Here is an 18,460-nt window from a genome sequence, read left to right as displayed (position 1 = left end):
ATTATTTGTGAAAAGACAGAAGTGAAGGGGGTGGGGGTGGAGAAGGAGTCCTGAACCGTGCACACCAAAAATCTAAAGAACGACACAAAAAAAGGGATGCCCCCGTACTTCGGGGAGGGCTAACCGGGTGTCCTGGGCATACCCCTTGTTTCACCTGCCAGCTGGCTCCAGAGCTCTGCACAGTGCTGCTTTTAGCTGTCCCTGGGAATGCGGATGGGGTGCACAGACACGTCCCCGAGCTGCGAGTCCCAGCTGCTAGAGGGAGCCTTGCATGGGCTGGCAGGGGGTGTCTGTATTGCTCCTGGTCGCCTGCTCCTGTTGGCAGGGGCTGGTGGCTGTCACACCCTCGTATTGCTGCAGCCCTTCTCTGCTATGGCTGGAGAAGGGGAGCGTGGGCTGTGGCTGGTAGCAGCAACTCCTCTGACGTTTCACAGCTGGCAAGGAAGTAGTGGTTGCTCCGTCTAAATCCCAGGTAAATGAAAACTATAAATCCTCTGTTAGGAGGCATGTCTCTGTCCTCAAATGTTCTTGAGGCTATTCAGACAGCTTCAGGCCGAGTTACAGCAATGTGCTGAGCTGGTGCCCTTCTTCCTCAGTGCTTCAGAGGGATGTTGTTGTTTTTGATGTTTTTCAAGTTTAATTCAAGAAAAAAACAACCAAATCCCAGTACAGCATCAGCATCATCTATCACAGGATGAAGGCAAATCCTGTCAGAGAAGCCAAGCTCTGTCTTTGCTTTTTGCTCTTCTCTGAGGCACAGAAAGTGGAGGGGAAAAAAGTGAGCAAATGCTTCTAGGGGATAGTACTGAGGCTGAGAAATTAAAAATGAACTAGGAGAATAGAGTCTTTGACATAGGTGCCAGGGAGGCAATTTTGAATTGGAAAGGGGAACTGACTGACTTTGCTTGTTTGTTCTGCTGTTCTAGTTCTGTTTGCTTTTTATGGGCCAAATTTTTGTCATGCCAATATCATTTCACTACAGTTTTACACTAGTACAAAAGGACAACATGTTATCATAGTGGTTTGTACAAAAGGAAAATATATTATCATAGTGGTTTGATGTCTGTACTTGTACAAATAAATCTTTAGCAAGCTATTTATTATAGTTATTTATACTTTACAACATCAGGGGAAAAAAAAGTCACAGAATAGAAGTACTTACATAAAGATAGTATTTCTAAGAGAGCACCGGGGAAAAAAGCAAGCAAACAAACACAAACGTAAAAGGTGTGGTGGTGCGGCCTCACCTCGAGTACTGTGTCCAGTTCTGGGCACCACAGTACAAAAAGGACATTAAACTGTTGGAGAGTGTCCAGAGGAGGGCGATGAAGATGGTGAAGGGCCTAGAGGGGGAGACAGATGAGGAGCGGCTGAGGTCACTGGGCCTGTTCAGCCTGGAGAAGAGGAGGCTGAGGGGGGACCTCATCGCAGTCTACAACTTCCTCGCGAGGGGGAGTGGAGAGGCAGGGGACCTATTCTCCGTAATCACCAGTGATAGGACCCGCGGGAGCGGTGTTAATCTGAGGCAGGGGAAGTTTAGGCTGGACATCAGGAAGAGGTTCTTCACTGAGAGGGTGGTTGCACACTGGAACAGGCTCCCCAGGGAAGTAGTCACTGCACCAAGCCTGTCTGAATTTAAGAAGCGATTGGACTGTGCACTTAGTCACATGGTCTAAACTTTTGGGCAGACCTGTGCGGTGCCAGGAGTTGGACTTGATGATCCTTATGGGTCCCTTCCAACTTGGGATATTCTATGATTCTATAAGTCATGTCCACAGTCTGATACTTGATATTTGAAGCTCATATGCATAAGGCAGCCTTAACAGAAAGCATCAGTTTAGCATGCGCTGCAAAACTGCAATGCTGTTGACTTCTACAGTGTTCCTGTGTCAGCTGCATAGGAGTGAAGAGTTTGTGATCTTGAAGTCAGCAAAAGCATACAACGACCTGCTAGAGAAGGTGATGGAAATATTCATGAGGTGTTTTGACCCTCACCTTTCTTTGTGATGATCCCTGATTTATAAGTGAATATGGGAAACGATTGAATCAACGTTCTGATGTGGCAAATATAATCTGTTATACTGTTCCCTAACTGTTTTTTTCCTTGGTGCTGGAGTAGGAAATCCTCCCAGGCTGAAATGCATGGTAAATGGTTATTTAAAACTCTTTAAGGGCGAGGGTAGACTTTTTCTGTGTGTTTCACTGTATAGATTACATTGTTGACTTTAAACTAAGGATTTGGGAAGGATGGGGTTTTAGTTCTTTTCAATAAGCTGATAAAGCTCAGGAGGCTACATACAGCTTTATCAGTTGCTCTAACTACTCATTTGCACTTTCCTGATTTTCCCTTGCCACTTATCTTTACAAAAGGTAACTGATATAATCAAATTATGGTCTTTAATCCTCACCAAAATCAGTGCTTCTCTTCTGCAGTCGATACCTGTGCAGTTTGAAAACCGTATTTGGGCCATGGCATAGCTTGAAACTCAGTTAACTGTTAGTGGCTTCTTAATTTTAATTTTGGAACAAATGTTTCTACCTGTTGGGATCTGTTGCCCTGATGAAGAATAATGCAACATGCCGTGAGACAAGTCAGAAGTGCAGCTGAATAAATTTAACATCCATGCTCTATGAGAGCAGATGTGTAGCCCAGCTTCCTTGTGCATAATAGAGCTTCATGACCACCTGTGCTGGTTTCTGAAGTGCTGCAGATAGCACAAATACCTCGTACAGCTTTCAGGTATTGCATGGCAACATCTTGGGGGAATTACTGCAGAACTTCATTTGTACAAGTGAACTGCAAAGATGATTGCTTTTCACCAAATCGGCACTTTAACTTTAATGATGTGTGTTAACATTATGCTGCAAATGTTTACATATCAGCAATTCCCTTTATTTTTCTAGCTTCAAAACAGCCAGCAGCTTAGTTCTATCTCTGTTCCTTGTTTTGGACTTGGAGCACACCTGTAGGAAAGAGGCCAACAGCGCACTAAAACTGGAGGCAACTGGAATTTTTTCCTATCTAAGCAAAACAAATATCTTTTTATGGCTTCACATTTCAGCTGTGATATGTGCAAAGTGATGTAAGTAAGTGCTTATCCTAACAGCTGCCTTATATATATATCATAAGCACCAAATTACTTTATTTATTATAAAAATCTTGGTAACATTCTTAAAAGCGATGGGAGCGCAACAGCTTTTTGCAAAGTGGTCACCTAATGATTTAGGAAATTAATCAGTCCTGGATATGACCATCTCTCTGGGAATGAGTTGTGGAAGCATTTTCCTAATCTATTTCAGTGCACAGTCACCCAGAGGAGCTCAAACAGTTCGTGCGCACATAATCTGTTCTGGTGGGTCAGCACTGAGAGAATGGCAAAGGGGGGACAGGCTTCAGCAGGCTTAGTGAAGGATGTCTCCTTACCTCCTTAGGCTGATACACTGTCTACTCATGATGTTTTTACACTCATCTCCAGGATGAATGTAGGAGGAAGAATTTCTAAGCAAATTCGTTACTAGCATTGTGGTGGATAGATATCCAGCTACTGTCAATCAATGGCATTGGCAAATTCAATGGCTCTTCTGTTCTGAAATCATGCCTAATAAAAGAGAGGCACTGTCACAATAAATGATTACGGCGGTGACTTACTTGAAAAATAAAATATAGATGAATGGAAGGTGACGAAGATGGAAATCATCAGAACAGAAACAGTCTTTTTCGAAGGAAAATTAAGAAGTGGTAGGCTTTCAAAATGCAGTGATAATTGGGATAGGATCAAATAAGAAATAACAGGGCTAACTTGCTGAGGCTGGTTGAACTTTGTGCATGGGTTATATGCTGGAATTATTTCCATCCACCTTTAGCAGTGGTTTTGCTAGAATAATGAAAGGCAGCAGGCTGTGGAAACAGGCACAGCAGCAGGCACTGCACGGATCGCCCAAAGGCTGCTAGGGCAGAGATAAAAACAAACCAATAACAAACAAAACCACACAGACATCAGCAGCTTCATCGGTGTATTGGCTGCTGGATGTGTCCAGAGGGCCCATGGCAGAAGGCACTTCAGGAAGCCGTGGTGCCCAGCAGCCTGCTCTGCAAACTGACTGCAAAAATCATTTCCTTAAACGTGTTTTTCTTCAGGATTTTCTACCCATGCAGAGGAACGCAACTCTAATCAACCGAAGTAAATTGCAAGCTGCAAAAGAAAAAAGGAAGAGCTGACAAAATTTCTAGTTGTTTAACACTTGAGGGGAAAGCTGGTATCCTGGGAAGGTGAAGTGGCATTACGGTGGGAATGTTCATGTTTTGTTTCAGCACAAATTGTATTCTCAGAAGTCACAGTTAATGCTCAAGGGACAAAATGCAACATGCCATTTACATGCCAGCAATACTTCATCATTTGTCACTCTTTCCAGCACAGAACCGCTGCCCTTTTTATTTTCTATCCCTTTTTTTTAAACTGATAAATAGGTATTAGGGTTGAATGCAGGAATGGTAAGATTATAATGTACAGTTTCCATTTTTGTTATGAGAGCATCTTCTTGGTAGCAAAAAGAAACCTCCATCTGCAGTTTTCCAGAAGCCTGTTTCTTTAAAAAGATGTTTTCAAGATTGATTGGTATCAGGTGTGCCGAGCCGTGTGATTTCGGCGTTACTATGGTGATAACTCTTTTTAGATAGGATGTCAGAGAGTATAATTGCACTTAAAAAATCCTGTGCACAGTATGATAACCTGCGCGGAAATAGTCTACAGCCTCACTCAGACTGAGGTCTGTCTGTGTGACTTTGCTGACTGCGAGTCACCAAGATTACATACTGGCGTTTGGAGGAGATTGCTGTCCCCTCTCCCTTTCTGTTTGACAGACAGGCAGGATCAGCTTCACCAGCCTAAGAGGAAAGACAAGACTTTCATTTCGACTGACATTCCTCTAGCCCCTTCTGAGTCTGACTTTCTCTGTGTCTCAGGCTACCAGATCTGCCCCAGAGGTGCTCTGGTGACGTCCATGTGGCTCTACTTATGTCCACCTTGTGCTAGGTCTTGTCAATAAAGGTGTTTACTTCCACACTAGCATCTCTGTGGTTGCACTGTGGAACATGGAAAGCCCAAACCTCCTCCTCCTCAGCCTTCCCCAAATCTCTGACCGGTGATCAAAATTAAATTGCCTTGCTTTTCAAAATGCTTCTTGCTAACGCTTTGTGTTTCATAGGCCCTAGCACTGCAGCCATACATTTACCTTTTCACAGTGCAGCCAGCAGTAACATTACTCTTGTTCACAAACTTTTAACCTGTGCCCCTAACCCTGCAGTTGGCCCTCTGTCTGCACAGGGCTTATCTAACTTGATCTTTTGGCTTCCTGTAGCCTGTAGATCCTGGACTTCTGCTTCAAGCCAGGTAATTTATAGTTCACTTGAAGAACGAGAAGCACACAGAGCTTATTAGCTTGAATTCTGCATCAGTAAGATGGAAGGAAAAGAAGCAAGTTGGTAAGGAGTGAGGAAACCATGACATGGCTTCATGGTCAAGAGGCATGGGATGAAGAAGCCGTGGCATCAGAGGGTACCGTGCCTTCCTGCCCCAATTCCTCCACCCCACCTCCTGCTTCTCAGCAGCAGCAAGGAGCTCCGGGCTCAGCCTCCCGTGGTTGCCCATAGGCAGGATGGGATGAGCTGCAAGGTGAATCCTGTTTTTCATGACTTGGGATTTCATTGTCCTTTTGGTCTGCTCAGAGGGTTTGGGCTCTAGGCCATGACTGCATGTCTGTCAGTGTACCAGCTTGGTACAGGAGTTCAGATGTCAGGGAAAGGTCCACTGTTAGAAAAGAACATTTTCCTAGAGTTTAATAATGACAGAAACTTTTCTGACGAAAACTTGCAAATTTCTGCAGTTTTAGTAAAGCTTGATCCTGTAAGTTGTTAAGTAACTTCCGGTGTCCAATATCTGTAGAAGTCAAAAATACTCAGGACTTTTTAGAGATAAGAGTAGAAAGGTGAATATTTGGATCTGTTCTCTCTTGGTGGTCTCTCTTAAGCCTGTGACTGCTATTTTGAAAGATAAAATTAGAAAACAAGATCAAATAAGCAATTATGGCCCCAGCTGTACAGAGTGCTTAAGTATGTGTTTTTAGCCTTCCAACTACAAGAATTAAACACTTCACTGAGTGCCCTGATAGATTGGAGCTATGTGGTACAGTGACAAATAGTGCTACAACTTTGGAGTAAAAGTGGCATTTGATTTGATATTGCACTGCAGTTCAGTTCATTGATTTGACATTATCCCTTATTGTGTTTGAGTTGTCTTTTGCCAAGTAGAAAGTGGGCTCTAATGCAATAAATAGATGGAACATGGTTAAATAGCTAAAGGTGAGTGAAGTCAGCAGTCCTTTAACTCAGTTTTGGTGTGTCCCAACTGTATTATTAGGTGTGTGCCCTCCAGCCATACTCGGGTTCTGTTAGGAGCCAGGATTAGTACAGGGGTCAAATTCTTAAACTGATTTCTCCCATTGAGTTTTAATGATATTCATCAATGAATTTGAGATCAGTGAGCTGTAGGAAACACATTCAAAGATGGAAACACTCAAAACAGTCCCTAATACAGGCATCAAGCTGTTTGAAAAATTAAATATCAAAAGCAGATAAAGAGCAAAAGAAGTCAGACTTCGTGTATCATAGAGTACAAACACTGATGTGGAGACTGATTGAAATCTGAAGGGATGGTAAACAAGAGCATCTGTCCTTTCAAAGACCATTTTTGTCAATAAAGATATAATAAGAGCAGTAATTGGCTGCTTTGCATATAACTGTATAAATGAGACTGGAAAATGCCAGCCAAGGCTACTACAGACCGGAGAGTCAAGCACTGATTTGTTTGGCATGAAAGTGAGAGCTTCCACAGCTGTTTCCTTACTTGAGAAAAGAGCGACACAGGAAGTGACTTAATTTACTAATTATTGCCTTAGCCCTCACAATTTTACTTCAGTTTCCCTGATTTCTTGCTTCTCTCTGGAAAAGGCTTTTTCCTCTGATTTTGCTGTGTTCCTCTATGCAATAGAAATACACAACAGAAAACCATCTGGAAACCAGTCTCGGTGCCAGCCCCATTCAGAATAACAAAGCTGATTTTTGATGCCTGATTTGGAGCACCAAATGCTCTGCCTAACAGGAAATCTGGTGCCATGCCCAGTTTCGGAAAGATGGAGGCTTTTAGGATGCAAAGTCACACTGCTTCGGTTGATAGCTCCCTGTCTTTTGCACACCTGTGGGAGTGAGCAGTTCAACCTGAAAACTCTTTGTGACTCTGACCATCTTGATCCTGCTTTGTGTGTTGTCTACAATGAGCTAAACATACTCAGCAGAGCATGCTGGTGGCGAGGAAGTTGTAACGAGATACTGCGCTGTACTTGTTAGACTATGTCTGGAAAGAATGTGTCTAGCTTTGTCCTTGCCTTATAAGCAGGATGTTGATAAACTGGAGAGGGAGGCCATCAAGTTGAGGAACATTTGCCCTATGAAGAGAGGCTGAGGGTCCGTGACATGTACAGTTTGGAGAAGACGAGGGGATCTCAGATTGGCCTTCCTGTACCTACAAAGGATTACTGAGAAGATGGAGCCAGGCCCTTTACAGAGTTGCGCAGCAGAGAGAATAAGAAACCGTAGTTACAAACTAGAACAGGGCAGGTTCTGACTTGAGGTAAGGGAAAACTTTTCACCATGTGAGCAGTTAAGCCCTGGCACAGGTTGTCTGGAAAGGTTGTGGAGTCTCTGTCCTTGGAAAGGATTCTCCATTCTGGGACATATTCAAAACAAGACTGTACGAATCCCTGAGCAAACTGATCTGAATAGTTGACCCTGCTTTGAGCAGGAGATTGGAGCAGATGACCTGAGGTCTCTTCCAACTTGAATTTTTCTGTTGTTATATATCACCAAGTTTTCAGCCATGCTTTATCCTATGCTTCTGGCTCTGTCCCAGATATCTCCTCCTGGCTGCACGTCCTATGCCACTCTCAGAGACCTACCACTAATGCAAAATATCATTGCTGATCTCCTCCAACTGAGCCTTAGCATGATAAAAAAGTGTGCTGGTTTTGAGATGTTGACAGACTTTTTCTTTGAGAAAAACCCTACCTTGTCTTCATAAAAGAGGTGCTTAACCAGGACGTGTAAAGCAATTGTCCAAACAGGAAAATCTTTGTTTTGAAATGATTGCTCCTTTTTTTTTCCCAGAACACTGACATTTTGGGATATCCCTAAATTTGTTTGTTTGATATTCAAAAGTAAGCATAAGCAGACCATGATGTCTGAGAAACCACCAGAGTTTTCTTCCACCTTCCCCCCTACCCCTGCCCTTTCTTCTTGTTTTGTTCACTCCGTCTATCTGTAAAGTGTTCTGCAAAGTCAAGTAGGATACCTTGCTTTCCTTTAATTAGGTTTTTGAGTTGTCCCGGAAGTGGTGATCCTAATCCATTTTCATATGTAGAATTCTTTTAGAAGACTAGACAGGATGAAGTTGAACTAGTTCGTATTTTTCATAATTATGTTAATTCTTCCTTTCCCCCCTTCAGCAGACTTTGGGAAAAACTCAGAAAGCTTATGCTTTTTTTTTTTTTTTTCAGCAGCAAAGTTAGAATTCATACAGAATAGGAAGAGATGAAGACATCATCTAAAATGTACCTAAGAATAGCCTGAAATAATGACTTAATAATAAATGTGAAATAAAGTTAGGAAAATTGCAGAATTTATTTTCTTTCCTATAATGAAAGGACTCAAAGGTCAGATTTCTAATGTTGATTAATGACATGTAATGCTTCAAAAATTATGATGAAGTGAAGTATATAACAGACACTTTCTCTTTGGGACACTCTTGAATCTTTGATAATGCATCATTTCCCCCCGAATGTTACTTTTGAAACTGAAATTTGCTAGATTGACTAACAGTAAGGAGAGCAAATAGTCTCTCCCAGAAAACATAGGGCCTCAAGTGGACAGTGGTGTAGGCTCATCAGTTTGTCTATCGAAAGTTGCTTCATACCATCTAGTTATACCTGCCTTGACATCTTGTCACCACTGTTTTCTTAGCAGTTGCTGAGTTCAAATTCAGTGATTACCTTGGGATGTGACTGAGGGGATGGGGTCCTCTTAGTGCTTTCTTTATCAGTACTTTGCCAACGTAATATTGGCAATGCAAAGCAAATACTCTTTCAGAGAAACACTCAGCAGTTCCTTGGAACGTGGTCAATGCTTTTAGTGTTAAGTCTTAAATAACACAGTGGTTTTACTTTAATTTTGTTTTGGTTTTACTAACAGCTCATTGCTGTGAACACTTTTTATCCATCTGTTTGAGAGATAATAGGAGAAGAAGATGGGTAAGAATTCATGATTTGTGGGGACAAAATGAGCAAAGTCATTAAAGGACTCCATTGGAGATGTGGGAATTGTGAACCTTGCACTGAGACCAAGGGCTCGCTCTTCTTGTATAAGAATCAGTCACTGCATAAATTACAGAAGCAGTCTTTAGGCTTCAAGCATAATGTTTTCCCTCTGTGTTTCAAATGGTGGCCTGACTAATGCCATCCCTGACCCCAAATTCTATGACATACTTCTTTTTTCCCTTAAAGGAAGCATTGTATTAGAAGTTAAAGTGTGAAGATGGTGGTAAAACCTAGTTGACTTCAAAAAGACAGAATTTAATTTAGAATACTTCCATTATCTTCTGCACAGTGGAAAGTGCTGTTGCTCAGCTTATTTTTTTCCCTAGTGAGCAAAGCATTCACCTAGGAAACAGAAGATGAAGCCAGTTTTCCTTCAGAGCCCTAAGTCTCCTCTTCTGGGCACCTTTTCAACAGGAGGACAGAGCTCTGCTTGGTGATTTGAAGGAGTCATTGCAGAGGTGATTATTTCTTCATCTGATGAAGTTGCTGGTGAGTAGATGGAGGTACTTCCTGGCAACCCAACTTCCTTGCAACAGGTAGGATCCCTAGGCATGCCCTTCTTCCAGGTATTATCAGTTGTTTAGTTCCAGGTGGCTTTCCTTTCATGTATGAGCTTTGTAAATTGAAGTGGTTTTCTGAAGCATCAAGTCTTTGTAGATGCTTCAGCATCTACTTTCATGGTTTGGATTCTTTCTACCTTGCAGGACTGGTACCTCAAGTGAAAGTATTGTGGCACCCATCTAATGTGTATACATGCTCTTTGCTGAAGAAGGAAGAAGAATCCAGTCCCAGATGTTGCAAAGAATTGTGGTCTGTGGAACAAGAAATGAGGCAAGATGGGGTCAGGGACAGTACTGGGCCTTCATAGTGACAGTCCACAAAAAGCTTCATTTTGCTTATGGCTAACAGTGAGCTTTATACCCATCTTTATTCACTTTAGAGAGAAGCTGTTTCTTTTGTTTGGTTGGATTTTTTCATCAGCTGTAGTATGAGCCTGAACAGTTCCATATCCAGTCAAATGTAGAGAGATTTCTTTTCATCTTTAGTCACCTTACCTTAATAGCCATTGGAATGGCATTTGGAGGAAAAAGAATTTGGATGACATATGACCTCAAACACTGGTGTAAGAGCTGTATGTCAACAACAGTATCCATACCTAATAATACAAAATAAATGCTAATTACCTGAAATGGCCTTTATATGCATAGGTAAGCATTTCATCTATAAAAATAAGAGCATTCTGGATGTCAATTACATATCTCATAGTCTAACTTTAATTTCTTTACAGACTTTGTACAAGATAGCTTGATTGGTGTATAGTAGTACAGACAACTGAGCTTGAGCGTACTGAACTTAAATTGAGAAGACTTTCTTCATCTGTTTAAAAAACAGCTAAGTACAACTTCTTACTGTGGAAAAAGCCAGCAAGGAAAAGTCTCAGCAATTTTATTTGGAAAATAAGTTTCTTGAAATGAGACTTGTAAAATTCTTTCTTAATTAGTGATGGTATGCCAGAATAGACTTTCCACAGCCCAAACATCCTGTTGCTTGGGAGATTCTGAATGCTCTCAGCATTGCAAGACCAGTGAAGTTTACCTGGATTTACAGCAAATAATCTGTCCTTACACAGGTAGTAGGCGAGCTTGCATTAGAGCATCCTGCTATTTATGAGGAAGCTGTTAGGTGGATAATAGTTTATCTGGCATCAAGCCATTTGCCAAACTTCTAAGTGTGAGACTGGTTGCTGAGTCACAGTTTCAGCAACTGCAGTAACAGCTCATAAAAAAAATCTATCCTTTAGCTGGTGAAAACCCTGTAGAGCTGAAAAGATGTATTATATGTATGCTTTTGAACTTTAAAATAGAAAAGAGAGAAGCCATCAACAGACCTTTTATGTGTGCATGTTGTTTTCTTCCTCTCCTCAGCACTTAGGTAACTATAAAGCAGCTAAAATCAACACATGAAATGTCAAGTTTGAAAGGGCATGTGTGCAAAGAAAGTGTTTCAGGCTGAGGATGTGGTTCAGAGCACTGACTGTACCAACTGTTTGTCCAGTAATATAGCAAATGAGTTAAAAACACGATTTTCAGTCTTCAGGTAAACAACAAATTTGGAATGGGAGAATGTTTTACCCTGAGAAAACATTTGCAGTTCTGTGGTTCCCTAATGACACCAGGCACGATTTACTGAAAGAGGTGGTAAGGGAAGGTAGAAGGAAAGAAAATAGGTTGAAAAGGGGACTAACAGAGCTCTAGCTATTACATTTCCAGAGATGGGCTGTGTATGTGTATCAGCATGATGGCAACCACATACTTCTTTCCTGCTCCTGCAGCACAGGTAGGTATGACCATGATACCATTTACTGTTTCCCTTGACTAATGCTAGTCCCTTCAGATCCTGGATTTTAGGTAGACCCCCATTCCTGCTTTGTTTTACAACTATACTAGTAAAATAAATGAAGCAATTTCATAGCCAGTGTCCAAGAATAGTTATGTTGTTGAAGTTTTCCGGATTGTGTTAATTAAGCAAAACCAATAACATAGGCGTAATTGACAAGCACAAGAAGAAAACTAATTTAACAGAGTGCTAAAAGCTGCAGAGAAGACTGCAATTTATCTTGTAAATGTACTCTTTTTTATTGTATCAATTCCTCTTGCAAAGACGTGGAGGTGGAGAAGTGGTACAATTGATTTTGCAGCATTTTGAAATACAATATTCTCTCCATAACAAACCCCTATCAACTTCAAAATGCTGATATTTGAATTACTATTCTAGTAACTTCATGGAGTGTCATTTTTTATAACTAGTACCTGCAGTCAGGGTTTTGTGCTGGGTTTGTGCAGGGTTTCATGGAGTAATATCATTTAATCTGAAAGTCCAGAGGGAAGAATGGTCACCCAAGAGAAAATATGGGGAAGAGAATATTATATTGGGAAGTCCTGAATTCTTGGATGGATAGATCAGTGTAGACTTGATGTGGTTTTGTAGTATACTAAAATAAATACATAAGAGATTTGGAGGCTAACTTAATATAACCATCTAAACATTTTTTTCCTTTTTTCTCTTCTTTTTATGTCTAGATTAAACATTCAAAATAGAGATGACAGTGCACAAAAGGAGAATATATCTATGCAAATTGATTTCTATTTCTGCTAACTATGATTCCACAGACATCCGCTAAAATGTCCCATTGTATATGAGCTCTTTTCACTTTAGTAACTAAATAATTGGCTGATATGAACAGTTTGTGGGATGACCCTGATCTCAGTTGCCCTGGTGTACATCCAGAGGAGCATAACTCCTGTGGCATTGCTCTGGATTTACAGCAGTAGAGTTTTACTCAGCTTGGGTCCTCTGTGTTGGAAGAAACCTATCCAGTGGTTAATAAAATCCCATCACCCCTTCCACTTGTGTGTATTTGACCCTTGAAAAATGTCAGGTGGAGACTCTCTTGCCGTTGCACAAATGGTTGAGTCATTTCCTTGATTGAGAAGTTTGTTTTTCCGCAGTGTTCCTTTTCTTGTTTTTCCCTGCTGACACACTCTGCACACAAGAGCTTTTTTTTATTTGTACAACAACAAGTTGTTTCAGCCCTCCTGAGTTTTAAAAGCAGTGAGGTTTTTCCATTGGCAATTTGCTTCTCTGGTAGCTGTGTGATGGCAGGTTATTTTCGTGGGGGTGGTGGGAGCCAGAGCTGCCGTTGCCTTCCTGGATGTTCCTCGCAGTGATCACGCACAGCTCTACTGGTGGCTCTCTCCTCTTTTTAGCTCATGCCCTGTCCCTCTTCCAGAAGGAGCGTGCTGTGGGGCTGAAGGCATATATGAACCATGAACTTTAAGGTACTTGGCATTTTGTGGAACAGAATTGGGCAAGATTGGCTGACTGACCATAGTAGGTAACCCTCTTCCCTGCTGGCCAGTTGGTTCTCCATGCAAATCAGCTGACAGCTAATAGAAACTTAAGTGATATGGTTATTTCCAGGTAGCTTTCTTGGCTGCTGTGAAACTCGGTGTGTAGATGCTGGAATACCTGTTGTTGTAGACATTTGATGCCAATTGGGTGGGAAAGTATTATTTATCTCATAAAAGCAATTTTTATGCTACAGTGTCGTCGTGACTGGCTATTGACAGCTTCTGAATTATCACTTCTGGCAGCAGAATGCCATTAAATAGACACAGCTTGCTTCCTTAACTAGCATTTAGGCAGTAATTACTACCTTTGAAGTGAATGTAGCAGCACAGCAAGTGCGGAGAGTCTGCCTCTTTTACTGGAGGATGGAGAATTCAAAGACCCTGTTATTAAGGACTGAGTGTAGAAAGCTGATTTTTGTACCAGAAGTGCCCTAAATTGAAATGTTGAAGCCCAGAAGTCTACCTATAAGGCATATGATCTTGTATGTGGATGTGCTGTTATTTATTTGAAACGTGTTCAAGTTTTGTTTCCCTCTTGGCCACAATTCAGCTTTCCCTTGGTGTTCTGCTGTAGTCAGTTGAAAGCCAGAAATTGAGATAATGTTCTAGTTGTTTCTCTGATACTCGATATCCTTTCTTTCTGTCCTGTGAGTTATGTTCTCATCTGCTGTATTCTACCATTTGTGTTCTCTACCTCTGGTAAGCTTTTTTTTTTTTCTTTTTAATATTTTATGAGGTTTCATAAGTGTCTAGCATTCCTAATGAGCTTTAGCTAAAGAGCTGTACTTGTCTCCGTATTGCTTTGAACAAACTAAGCAAGCAGAAAAGAACCCTTTTATTTAAAATTCTTAGCCTTTCTGATGTTCTCCTGCTTGCTGGGCTTTACATACACGTGACCAAGAAGGGGTTTTAGTCTTTCTAGCCCCTCCATTGAAACAGCAGAGTAAGAATCTTCTTTGGTATAATGAGGTATAATGAATGTGGTTAGATTAAAAAAAAAAAAAAAAGAAAGAAATAGCCTCTAGATTTATGTTCAGGTTTTGCTCGTTGTCTGTGACTGTCGGTGCCTTACAGAGTTCTCTGCTGAGCAGTACAGAATTTTGGTACCGCAATTTTTCTGTGGAAGCAGCGATTCCTCCTTCAGAGAGGAAGAGTGATTCATCAGGTGAAACTGGGGAGAGCCACTGCCCATGTGGCCCTCCAGATGCAGACTGTCAGGTCTGTCCTGTAGAGACACCTGTATCACTGCAAGGCTTTTGGAGCTCTGTGACCAGGAGGATGATGGTCACCAGGAGGTGGTGGAGCACTAACCACAAACAGCTCTGAACACAAAGCACCGTGTGGGCTTGGACCTGGCTATGGGGTCTCTGTACAGTCTTCATGAATTCAACAGACTCTTTACAGTTTGGGATGGGTGTTACAAGTTCAAGGCAACAACAAATCCTGCCTTTTTTTTTTTTTTCCTCAGAATGAATGAACAAGACTTTTTGGAGGGATATTTGCAGAGATTTATATCAACTCTCTCCTAAACCTTTGTTGTGTTGAACAAATCTGTACTGGTTTGGTTGATGTTATAAGGAACAGAATGTGACCTGTGGTTTCAGAATAAGTGCAGCATGCAGATCTGTGAAAGGGTCATGTCTTTTTGTCTGCAACCAAGAAAATACAGAATTATTTCTTAAAGGGGGATGGGGAGGTTTGAGGAAAAACTCAAACTCATGAATAAAATAAACTTTGCAACTGCTTATTTTAAACTGAGCCATAAAATGTGGCAAAGAAGATCAGAGAAAAATATCTCCCATGGCCCCTGTAGCCTTTTGTAGCTCTTCAAGAACAAGTGGTCTTCTGCAGAAAAGCCAGTTGCCTGAAATGCCACCATCTACAGTTCTCTACCCAGATTCACATAGGACTCTAGGAGGGAAGTGTAGGTTCTACTCATCTCCAGTGCTGACTGGAGTCTAGAAAACCAGAATCCACCATCTCTAAGGACGTATGTTCAATGGGAAAGCAAGGCAAGCATCCTTCATGTTTTTGACTTCTCAGATAAGGTCTTAACGCAAAGTAAATGCAGAAGTATGTAAAACAAGAAGTAAATGTTTGGAGTGCTAGAACAACATTAAACAGAACACCAGTTATACTAACACAGTTACTATAATTTCTAGGGAGTTGTTTTGAAAAGCTCAACTCCATACTTCTGCAAACAAAACTCCCTTGGAGTTCCTATGAAGCAATGCAATTAGATCTGTGTGTTTCTGGAAAAGATGCATCTTTGAATGTGTCCTCCAAAACTGCCTTTGTTTTGGTTTCAATCTGTCTAGAAACAGAAGTTTTGCTTGGTGATAGTACCTATCTGTTTTCTTCTTTCCCTGTCTGCTTAATAAGACAAAATGGGGAACAATCCTCTTCCGAGGGATTTACGTGGGAAAAAAAAAAAAAAAAAAGATTAATTTACACTGCCGGGTGTCAGGCTGTAATGTGATTATGCTGGCAAAGCTAAAAAAGGAAATGTTCAGAGCTCATAGAAATTTTAGAAGATGTCATTAGCTTAGCAGATGGGAAAATTTGTTTGTGAGCATTCAGCAGTTCCCAAACTCACACAACACGTTACACAGGTATGCACATCGGCCAGCTGCCGCGGAGGATGCAAAATCTTCCAAGTAGCTCACAAGGGGAGTAATTCCAGTTTAACATAAAATGTAAAGGCTACAAAATGTCAGCACAGAAAAGCAATCCATAGCCAACTTGAAAGTGGTTCTTTCAGGCACTCATTCTGCAGCATCAGAGCACCTTCAGACAGCGAGGCAAATGGCAAGCGCACTGTCTGTGGTGAGCTGCCTCCCTCTCAGTAGGAAATCCCACCCAATTCTGCTCTGCAGAAAAACAGAGTAAAAATGCTTGGTTGGACTGGTCTCGCTTGTTGCTTTTGCTATTGCTTGTGGGAGAAAAGCTCCGATTCGATATGTCAAAATTAAGCCTGTCTCTCGCTCAGAATACAGCAGACAAAAATGTTAAATTAATAACAATAAAAACAAGAGAAAAAGATGATTGTTAAACTTTTATAACCAAAAGAACCAGATAAATAAGTATGCAGGCCTGCAAACTAAAGTTATTTGTATGATAGATAGAAGCAAGACTTGACAAGGGACAAAGCTTTTTAATGTTTTGGTTTCCACCCCTCCACCTTCCCTTATGCATCAGTGGCCCACGTAGATTAAGAAAGTTAAATAAAAGCTCTGTGCTCGGTTATGTTCCAGCTAAAAATAGCTGAAGGATCTAGCCGCGCTTGATTCAAGTCATTTATAAAAGCACTTTTATATATTTATTTATTTATTTACTTTCTCCTCTGTCATCTTTTAACATGTACCATTTGTACTGGTTGTTTTCGTAGCCTTGTTATCATTTGGGATATAAAAATGTGTTTGGTTTTTTTTTTTTTTTTGTATGTGTGTTTTTTTTTTTTCCCCTTGGTTCTTATTTAAAGCATTTTATCTAGGTGTTGGTAGAAAGGCATGTTTACTGAAGGATCATTTACCAAAATGGAAATGACTCTTTGAAAGCCACCTGTCTTAATTATAGGTAATTTTAATTGAATTAATTTAAAACACATTAATTCAACTGTGTGGAAATTATCTGACTGGCTCAGTACATGTCATAGAAATGGCTGTTTGGTGTTTGTTTTTGAACAACAGGCGATAATCTTTGGAGGTAGAGATCTGGTTTTAGAGCTTACTTTTTTTTTTTTTTTTTTAAGAGACAATAATTCTCCTCAATTACCGAATAAGCTCAGGCAGACCATAAAACTATCTCCTTAGTATATTTTACTGGAAGTTTGATTGAAATATGTCTGTTTTCCTGAGCTACTCTGAGCTACTCTATAACTGTGAAGCTCTAAGACAGTAAGGCTGTTTAATGTCCTAGAGCAAGGGCATTGGAGGGTAATAGAGGTGATTCATGCTTTCATAAAATGGAAGTATATAGAAAGGCTAAAGAAATTAAACCAAATGAATCCCAGGTGTAATTCCACTGACTTGTTTAGCCTTATAACTAGTATGAATTTCACCTATTAGGCCTATTCTCTTGGGGAAAAGAGACACTCTGAAATAGCATGAAAGTCAGGGAGTTTATAAATCTCTGTGATCAGTCATATCCTTTCAGGAGAGATGCAAAGAAAAAAAAATGGAGTCATCTAAATATAGGGAGTGAGGAGCAGCTAGAGTGCTGCAGATAAAACCCTTCACCTGAGCATAAAATTAATCCAAAATAAGTTGCAAAGAAGAAGTTTTTAATGTGTACTGTGGCTAATCATATGCCCTACTTGTTTCCATCTTTAGTCCTCAAGAGATTGTGGGTTCAGGGGTATTTTCTTCATTTATTTGAAATTCAATTTCAGCAGCGCCGTTCAGTGGGAGCAGACTGTACCTGGCTCATTCCCAGAAAATTTAAGGACAAGGTGCTCTCAAATATCTGTGCTGCCATACTCCCCATTCTGTGGAGTTTTAGATAACATTAGGCATCTGATCCAATGGAGAAGACTGCTGTCTCCCAGTTTGAGTGGGACAAATCCAACACAGTGATCTGTTCCTGAAGGTTTTCTGTAACCTTCACATTCCTAGTTTAGCCCTCTTTCTGTACTGCCAAATTTGAATGGAAAGAGCAGAAGCCTTCCAACTAGATAAAGTTAAGCACGTGCATAACTAACTGCAGGATCAAAATGTAAACTTATACTATCAGGGTATATGTTTCAGTGAATTGTAATCAAATTTTTTTTTTAATCAGCACATTAAAATATTCTGTAAATATAATCGGGAAGTCTCATGAATCAGGGTCATTGTTTAACTTAATTGTAAGGCTAAAGGCAAACACATTTCTCAAATCTCAGTCTATTTTCTTGGTGAGTCACCATAGAACGAGGTAGATTTTTTCTATCTGAAACTTCACTAAAATCAGTAAACAGGATTGCTACCAAGACTGAACAGGTATGCTGTAGAGGATATATGACTGATTGGAATTATATTAGAATAAAAATGATGTGTGTCAAAAAGTGAAATTAAAATGAAAAATTATTCATTTGATATTGAAGAAATATTGTATATGAAGTAAAATATGTGCTAAGTCATAAGCAGAGT

The 18,460-nt window shown here is 40.6% G+C and overlaps 1 protein-coding gene across 11 annotated transcripts in view; it reads left to right on the top strand.

Annotated features, from left to right (window-relative positions):
- PKIB (cAMP-dependent protein kinase inhibitor beta) overlaps positions 1–18,460 on the top strand; it is a 55,013-nt gene that overhangs the window by 20,271 nt on the left and 16,282 nt on the right. Inside the window, exons 2-3 of one of the 11 annotated variants that reach the window (XM_048065569.2) lie at positions 9,838–9,912; positions 10,128–11,760. The exons of 2 other annotated variants lie outside the window; for them this stretch is intronic. The gene's annotated coding sequence lies outside the window, so the exon portion shown is untranslated. Of the gene's footprint in view, positions 1–9,749; positions 9,960–10,127; positions 11,761–12,601; positions 13,263–18,460 lie in introns of those variants that run through there. 8 more of the 11 variants (XM_066994351.1, XM_066994353.1, XM_066994352.1 and 5 more) reach the window with 8 other exon arrangements.

The sequence above is a fragment of the Anser cygnoides genome, chromosome 3 (genome assembly GCF_040182565.1).
Source record: "Anser cygnoides isolate HZ-2024a breed goose chromosome 3, Taihu_goose_T2T_genome, whole genome shotgun sequence".
NCBI classification, from domain to species: Eukaryota; Metazoa; Chordata; class Aves; order Anseriformes; family Anatidae; genus Anser; species Anser cygnoides.
Note: the sequence above shows the minus strand (reverse complement) of the source record. Positions and strands in the feature narration are given on the sequence as shown.